The sequence below is a fragment of the Mercenaria mercenaria genome, chromosome 6 (genome assembly GCF_021730395.1).
Source record: "Mercenaria mercenaria strain notata chromosome 6, MADL_Memer_1, whole genome shotgun sequence".
NCBI classification, from domain to species: Eukaryota; Metazoa; Mollusca; class Bivalvia; order Venerida; family Veneridae; genus Mercenaria; species Mercenaria mercenaria.
This window is the reverse complement of record NC_069366.1, coordinates 85,220,725-85,227,579: the sequence shown is the minus strand read 5'-3', so window position 1 is coordinate 85,227,579 and position 6,855 is coordinate 85,220,725. Positions and strand designations below refer to the sequence as shown.

At 36.0% G+C, this 6,855-nt stretch overlaps 1 long non-coding RNA gene across 2 annotated transcripts; it reads left to right on the top strand.

Moving 5' to 3' along the window:
• Positions 1-946: 946 nt before the first annotated feature.
• Positions 947-5,516, top strand: LOC128557898 (uncharacterized). Of its 2 annotated transcripts, XR_008371482.1 has the most exons (4): positions 947-1,226; positions 1,344-1,404; positions 4,105-4,190; positions 5,289-5,516. It is a non-coding gene; the product is annotated as an uncharacterized LOC128557898 (long non-coding RNA). The 2 variants fall into 2 exon arrangements; XR_008371481.1 differs by lacking the exon at positions 947-1,226 and having other exon boundaries at positions 1,270-1,404.
• The last annotated feature ends 1,339 nt before the right edge of the window (positions 5,517-6,855 follow it).

Genomic DNA, 6,855 nt, shown 5'->3' with positions numbered 1-6,855 from the left:
GCAATGTAACCAGTCTGAAATTGGACACAGAGGGGCGATACATTAGGTTTATTGGTCGAGGGTCCAAATCTTACAAGGGTGGACTTGGACAGATGTCTCTAGCCAACAAGGAAATCAAACACTACTGTAAACCAGGTAGGTTATTTCACTTATGAATTGGTTTAAAAGAACAGTTAAACTGATTTGGCGTATGGCCCATAGGAATCATTTTTGGCTTGGAGACTAAATACGTAATTTTCATGAATATTGGGGGTACAGCCAATAGTTCGTAAATTTGCAGTGTAGAATAAAAAATCGCCAGTTTTGGACAAGATGGGGCTATGCCCGAGTTACTGTCTGTTAAGTATTAGTTATTGCTCAAATACCAGATTTATTGCGAGTGAAGTGGTAGCAGAGTGCCACAATATTAAAGTGCTAAGTATAGAATATGATATGACCAATAACTGATTTACAATTTGCCTGTTTATAAAGGTCACGTACGCGATGTCATGTCAGTATACATGTACCCCAGGAAGTTAATTACGTCAAGAAATATTTTATATGACATATATTTTTCAAATGTTGAAAAATCAGTCCAAATTGGATAGCAAACTCAAATATCTACGCAAACTTTATGCTTGTTTATTCTAGATGGCAAGTCTGTGTGCCATGTTTTGAGTATAAGTCCTTATAATAGGGAATCGATCTTACCGATTTTCGTCGCGAAGCGACGAAAATCGGGATCGAATCCCACTACGGTAACATACGAGGGTATCCAAACAACACATACTATCCAAATAAAAAAATATGGAGTTCCGGTTTAGACCATGGGCGTGCGACGACCCCGATGAAATTCGGGATATCACGGTCTTCTTTAATGTTAATAAGCGTCCGTCAGATCAGTAGGCGAAACGCAATATCCGCACATTAAGATGTCTGCGACTCGAAAGAATATTCAAAGTAAGCTGTTAATTTTGTTGCGCCAGAAGCTAATCAGCCGGTAACGTGACTACACTGATATAATTTGTGATACAAACATGCTTTATTCAATACTGAGTAGCATTTTTAAACGGCGACATTTTGAACATTTTTATATTTAGAGTGAGAGTGGATACACGTTACACTGGCGCCGACATTTTGAAAATTTGAGGAAACAAAAACATTCTCCAACGAGTTCTTCAGCTCGGGGAATGAGAGAATAGATTCACCTTTGTGTCGCTTTTCAGATCGTATTTAATTCCTTTCCGGTACTTTAGTTTCTTTGAACATCTTTGTTACTAAGCCATTGAATTTTTAAAATTAAGAAATCCGTGATTTTATTTGCAGGCATGACTGATTAATGGAATTATTTTACTTTTATATAGAATATGGACGGCACTCCATTACAGCATGTGCATGGTTGGACCTGTTGACATTTTTAGAAACGTGAGTAACTAACTTTCCATTGTATAATAATAATGTAAACAAACACCCCACCCATAAAAATCATAGAAATTCCTTATTTTTTACATTTTTATTTATTCATCAATTTGAAATGGGCCTTTTAGATTATTATTTCTTAAGGCTCACTGCATGTATACACAGTAATTAAGTTGAGCTTATGATTCTGCCGATAAGCTGTGCTCGGCCTAAATATAGCATTATAGGGAATCGGATCGGCTTATAGAAAAAATATAGATTTTAAACAGGCTGGTAACATTGCCCGATCGGGCTTTCGACATAAAAACTAACATTTTTTGAAAAATAGTAAAAATATTTCTTTCAAACTTGGTTCATCTGTTCATATGACACAAATTAAAATAAAAATAACTTGGTTGCCTTCAGTTTTGGTAGAATTATTTTCCCTTTTCAGATTTTTATGACGCTTAATTTTTGAAGTCCAAAAAATTATGTGTTAATGCATTACATTATGCTATTGGTGTTTGTTTCGTATATTCCACACTCATCTGACACCGTGCAAATTGTCAACAGTCGAGATAGCGTTGATAAGCGCAACTTGGCGCAGACATGCAATTCGGCTCGATCTTTCTTTGGAATATATGTAATACTGTTTACATGTCGTACTGATACAACCACATTTTAAAATAAATTCGTATTGATACATCCACATTTTAAAATAAAGTCATATCTGATCCCTAACAAGTTAGTAATTACAAAAATACAGCCCTTATCTGGAGTTCTGAAGCATGCTCGATTAGTTGGTCAGAATTATGAAGGAATTGAATTCAAACTGTTCCATAAATGCAAGAGTTTAAGAGTTAGTCAGAACCATAATCATGCAGAAGATGTAATTACTTTCACAAATCACAGGGCTCAAATTTTGGACTCGCTAAATGCAAGTCAATTTCATGGAATGCAAGTTAAGATAAAAATTTCACACAATTTATTTTGTAAATACAAATAATAGTCAAAATTGTTGCGGTTTTTGTTAATGTTTGTAGATTCGCTTTCATTTGAGGATAACAGAAAACACAACATCTTTTTTGGTTAGCCATTTTTTGTTGAATGGATTACTGATTATAAAGAAATGTAGAGGTCTATCTTATAATTAAATCTAGAACGCAGGCTATCTTACTAATTCGTACATGTATACAGTTGAATCGCTATTTATAATATTAAGTACGAAAATTTGCCTTGCCGTAGTTTCAGCCAGTAGTTAAGTTACGCCATCAATGATGCATTCCGAATTACTTTGAAGGTCATTTTGAGTTATAACGCACAAAATAGTACACCAAGGAAAACCGTGCAAACAATATTGATGTTCTAGCATGATTTTTTAGGATATTCTAATATTCTTAATTGAAAGTCTAAATTTGCAAGTAGATTTCAGATTAAGCAACAAGAAAAAAAAGCTACATGCTAAAATTTGCAGTACGTTGGTCAGAAAAGTTAAATTTGAGCTCTGCAAATGCAAACTGAAGCCACTCTCATTACTTTTTGGTCCGATGCATTCAGTTCCTGTTCTCCTAGGAATCCCCAGTCAAGCATGTCCCAAACAATATGATGAAGTATTTTGAGGGTATGAGCTAGACCAGTTGTTTTATGGTTCAAAATTCAGCTTTAAGTTCGGGCATGTGAAATTGGTGTCAGGCTTGGACAATTTTCTATCTGGTTGCCAGCATGGTTAATTGAAATCTGAATTTTGTACACTGCACACATGCTCAAATACGTTTAAAGTTATACGTTTATGAATCATGACCGTCAGATACCAATAAACAATTGTAGCATTTTGTCGGCTCCTGTGTTCATACTAAACTGAGGAAGGCAGAACAGATTCTTCTAGCTGATTTACCAGTCTGTTTTTGCCTTTTCATGATACCGAGCAAAGTGAAGGTCATAGACCACCAAGTCAAAAAGGTACCTGGAATTCACTGGGTTAAAGTAATGTTCACACCTGTCAAGACACACGCATTGCGCGTGTGCCACACGCATTTCGGCCTTAGATCACGCTCACACGCCTATATTCAAGGTCACACGCATGTTAAAGAAATAAAGCAATCAATTGTTTTTTTCGTAGAAAATTATTGAATCAAACATGCAAGGTGACGTTGACACAGTGTTTTTATACCGTATAATACAGCTTTTACATTCACCGGTGCAACATGTTATTTCTACCGCATGAATAAACATCACAAAAAGTAAACATGGAGGGAGACTATTCAAAACCAGATCTATCTAAGTCTAAATTTTCTATGTGAGGGCGTTTCCGGCTTTTAAGGATCATCGCCCTCCAGACCCTCATGAGGGAAACCTTCCCTTCGAACTCCGATCACACTCGTGGCCTTTGTGGAGCCTTGACAGCTATGAATGTTTGGCTGTTCTGGCTGGTCAGTCGTGTAAACAAACCTACTCATACAGTGACTTTTCTCTTTTAAAAACTGAAATTTTTAACCGCATTTACTTCGTTTCATTATACATTTTGACAAAATTTGCTACTGTTTTATTTTCATTAAAAAAGTTTTATTTAACAAATTTCTCCCGCCATGCCAATGATATAATTGGGGTCATCTTATTGGCATGAAAATTGATAAACTGCAAAAAGGATGTTAGCTCGTAGACCTTTGAAATTTCAAAACAGCTGGTTGTCCATGTTTTCTTAATTTGCGCACCTTTCACTATTTTCAGGCATCTTGGTCTATTATACAGAGTATTGTTGTACTGCTCCAAAGTGCTTGTTGACAGACTGAAACCACTTGGTTGCGGCTCATAAGGTATTTCTATCTTTCTCTTTCTTTATTATATAGTTGCAGCTGTGCACCATGGGAAGCAGTTTCAATCATTCAAAAGGCATGATATACTGTATACAAATTAGTATTTGTGTGAACAGATTTTTGCGATTGAGTCAGTGCATAGAATCAAATACCAAGGAACATTAGGCATAAATAAATTGTCTGTTTCCTGTATCCTGACCTACCATAAATTTTTGGCCCGACCCTAAATAAATGGACGGTCCGTCCGCCTTTGTCTTTGAGAACATTTTTTTCAACTTTTTGACAAAAAGTTGCAAAACTGCACTTTTTATGCTTTAAACATGGACAGTGATGTTATAAATCAACTTACTGATGCTCTAGAGGCATAACGCCCCTATTTGTATTCATTTTTTGACACAAAAATAATTTCCAAAAAGTCTCCCTAAAAATAATTTTAAAAAATCCAAAGAAAAGGTTTTTCCGACCTACCTACGCTAATTTTTTTAGCATGTTACCGGAAACAAAAATTTTTTTTAGACCTTAGTAAAGACTCCATTTCATTTTCTTGATGATAAAGCATTTCTTGACAAAACCATAAAATTTAATACATGTATGCAAATTTAAACAATTATTAGCTCGATCACCTGACACAGGGTGACAACATGAGTTGATGTCCGTCATGTGCCAACAATTTGTAAAAATCTTCTTCAGAACCACTGGGCAGATTTACACCAAACTTCACAGAATGATCATGGGATGGTCCTCTTTCAAAATTACCCAAAGAATTTAATTCCATATAGAACTCACCGAAAAGAAAAACTTTGAAAATGATTTCTTGTCAGAAATTGTTAGCCGGCAGGGCTTTTCATCTTTATATTCGGCCACTTACCAATCCAAAAATATTGCATTTTTTCCCCAACATCCCAAAATGCAAGGTAACATTTCCCAAAAATCACATCAACAAATGGTTTAGTTTTATTTACATTTTAGTGTTACCGCAGGAAGCGGTTCTCAGATATTGATTTTTTAGCTCACCTGTCACATTTTTCATGGGATCTTTATGAAAGTTGGTTGGGGTCTCTTTTTATCAATTTACAATATTTGATTTCTGTTTTACAGGTTCACTTCTTGAGAGCAGGCAGCTACAAAATGGAAGGTCAACAAATCCAGTATACTTGAAAAGCAAGAAAGAAACACCAGAAAATATAAAAAGACAGAAGAACAAGGGAACTTTAATAAAAAAAAACTTTTAAGGATAGGAATTCAGGATTTATTTAGAAACTAAATATATTTTGAGAACAGCAGTGTTTGACTAAGCTCTGTTACTTTAAGAGATAATGTGATTATCACATTGGTTTTGTTATTGTCGAGCCCGCTTGCGGAAGCGAAGACATAGTTGTCCAAATGTCTTTTCGGTGTATGTGCGTGCGTTCGTCCGTCCGGATTTGTTTGTCCGGACCATAATTTGGACATGCATGGAGCAATCTTGTTTATATATGGTATGAATGTTAACCTCAGTGAGACGGAGTGTCATGCGCAAGCCCCAGGTTCCTATCTCAAAGGTCAAGATCACACTTAAAGGTCAAAGGTCAAATTCAAAAATGACTTTGTCCGGAGCATTTCTTCTTCATGCATGGAGGGATTTTGATGTAACTTGGCACAATTGTTCACCATCATGAGATGGAGTGTCATGCGCAAGAACCAGGTCCCTAGGTCTAAGGTCAAGGTCACACTTAGAGGCCAAAGGATACAAGAATGACAACTTTGTCTGGAGCATTTCTTCTTCACGCATGGAGGGACTTTGATGTAACTTGGCACAAATGTTCACCACCATGTGACAGAGTGTCATGCGGAAGAACCAGGTCTAAGGTCAAGGTCACACTTTAGAGGTCAAAAGTCAGATACAAGAATGACTTTGTCTGGAGCATTTCTTTTTGATGCATAGAGGGATTTTGATGTAACTTGGCACAATTGTTCATCATCATGCGACGGAGTGTTATGCATAAGATCCTAGAATTACTTCGTTGTTACTATAAATAGCTTGCATTTGTAACTTGTTTATTACTGGTCGTAGGGAAAAATCAAGACCACTTTTCTGTAGTACAACATGCATGTTACATCCAATTTTCAGGTGTATTTTGACCTATCTCTGCTGGTGCGGATTTTTGTGTGAATTTTTTAAAAAAAAATTTTAATTTCTTTTTTTTTTAAATTTTACATTCCTTTGTTGTTACTGTAAATAACTTATATTGTAACTTTTTGCAATCTCTTTTATTTGGCATAAATGTTTGCCTCAATGAGACAAGGAGTGTCATGCACAACTCCCAGTCCTTTTGACAGCTGGCGGGCTTGACATATTGCCTATGGGCATCTAGTTCTCATATTTTTCATGAGATTTTAAAGAGAATGTTCTGTTATACCCCCATGTAGTAAGCTTGTCTGTCTTTCAGTCAGTAGGTTTTCATGGCTTCCAGATGATAGCTCATGAAAAGCTTGACCGATTTAAATATTTTTTGGTACATAGTTACAGGTCAAGTTCGACTTTGGGGTCAGTAGGTCAAAGGTCAAGATAACTTGCAAACGCTTTGGCCTGGGATCATAGCTTTTGTAACACAGGTGTTACATGATAAAATACAGGTTGTTTGAATTTGAGGTCAATAGATCAAAGGTCAAGGTCACAGTGATT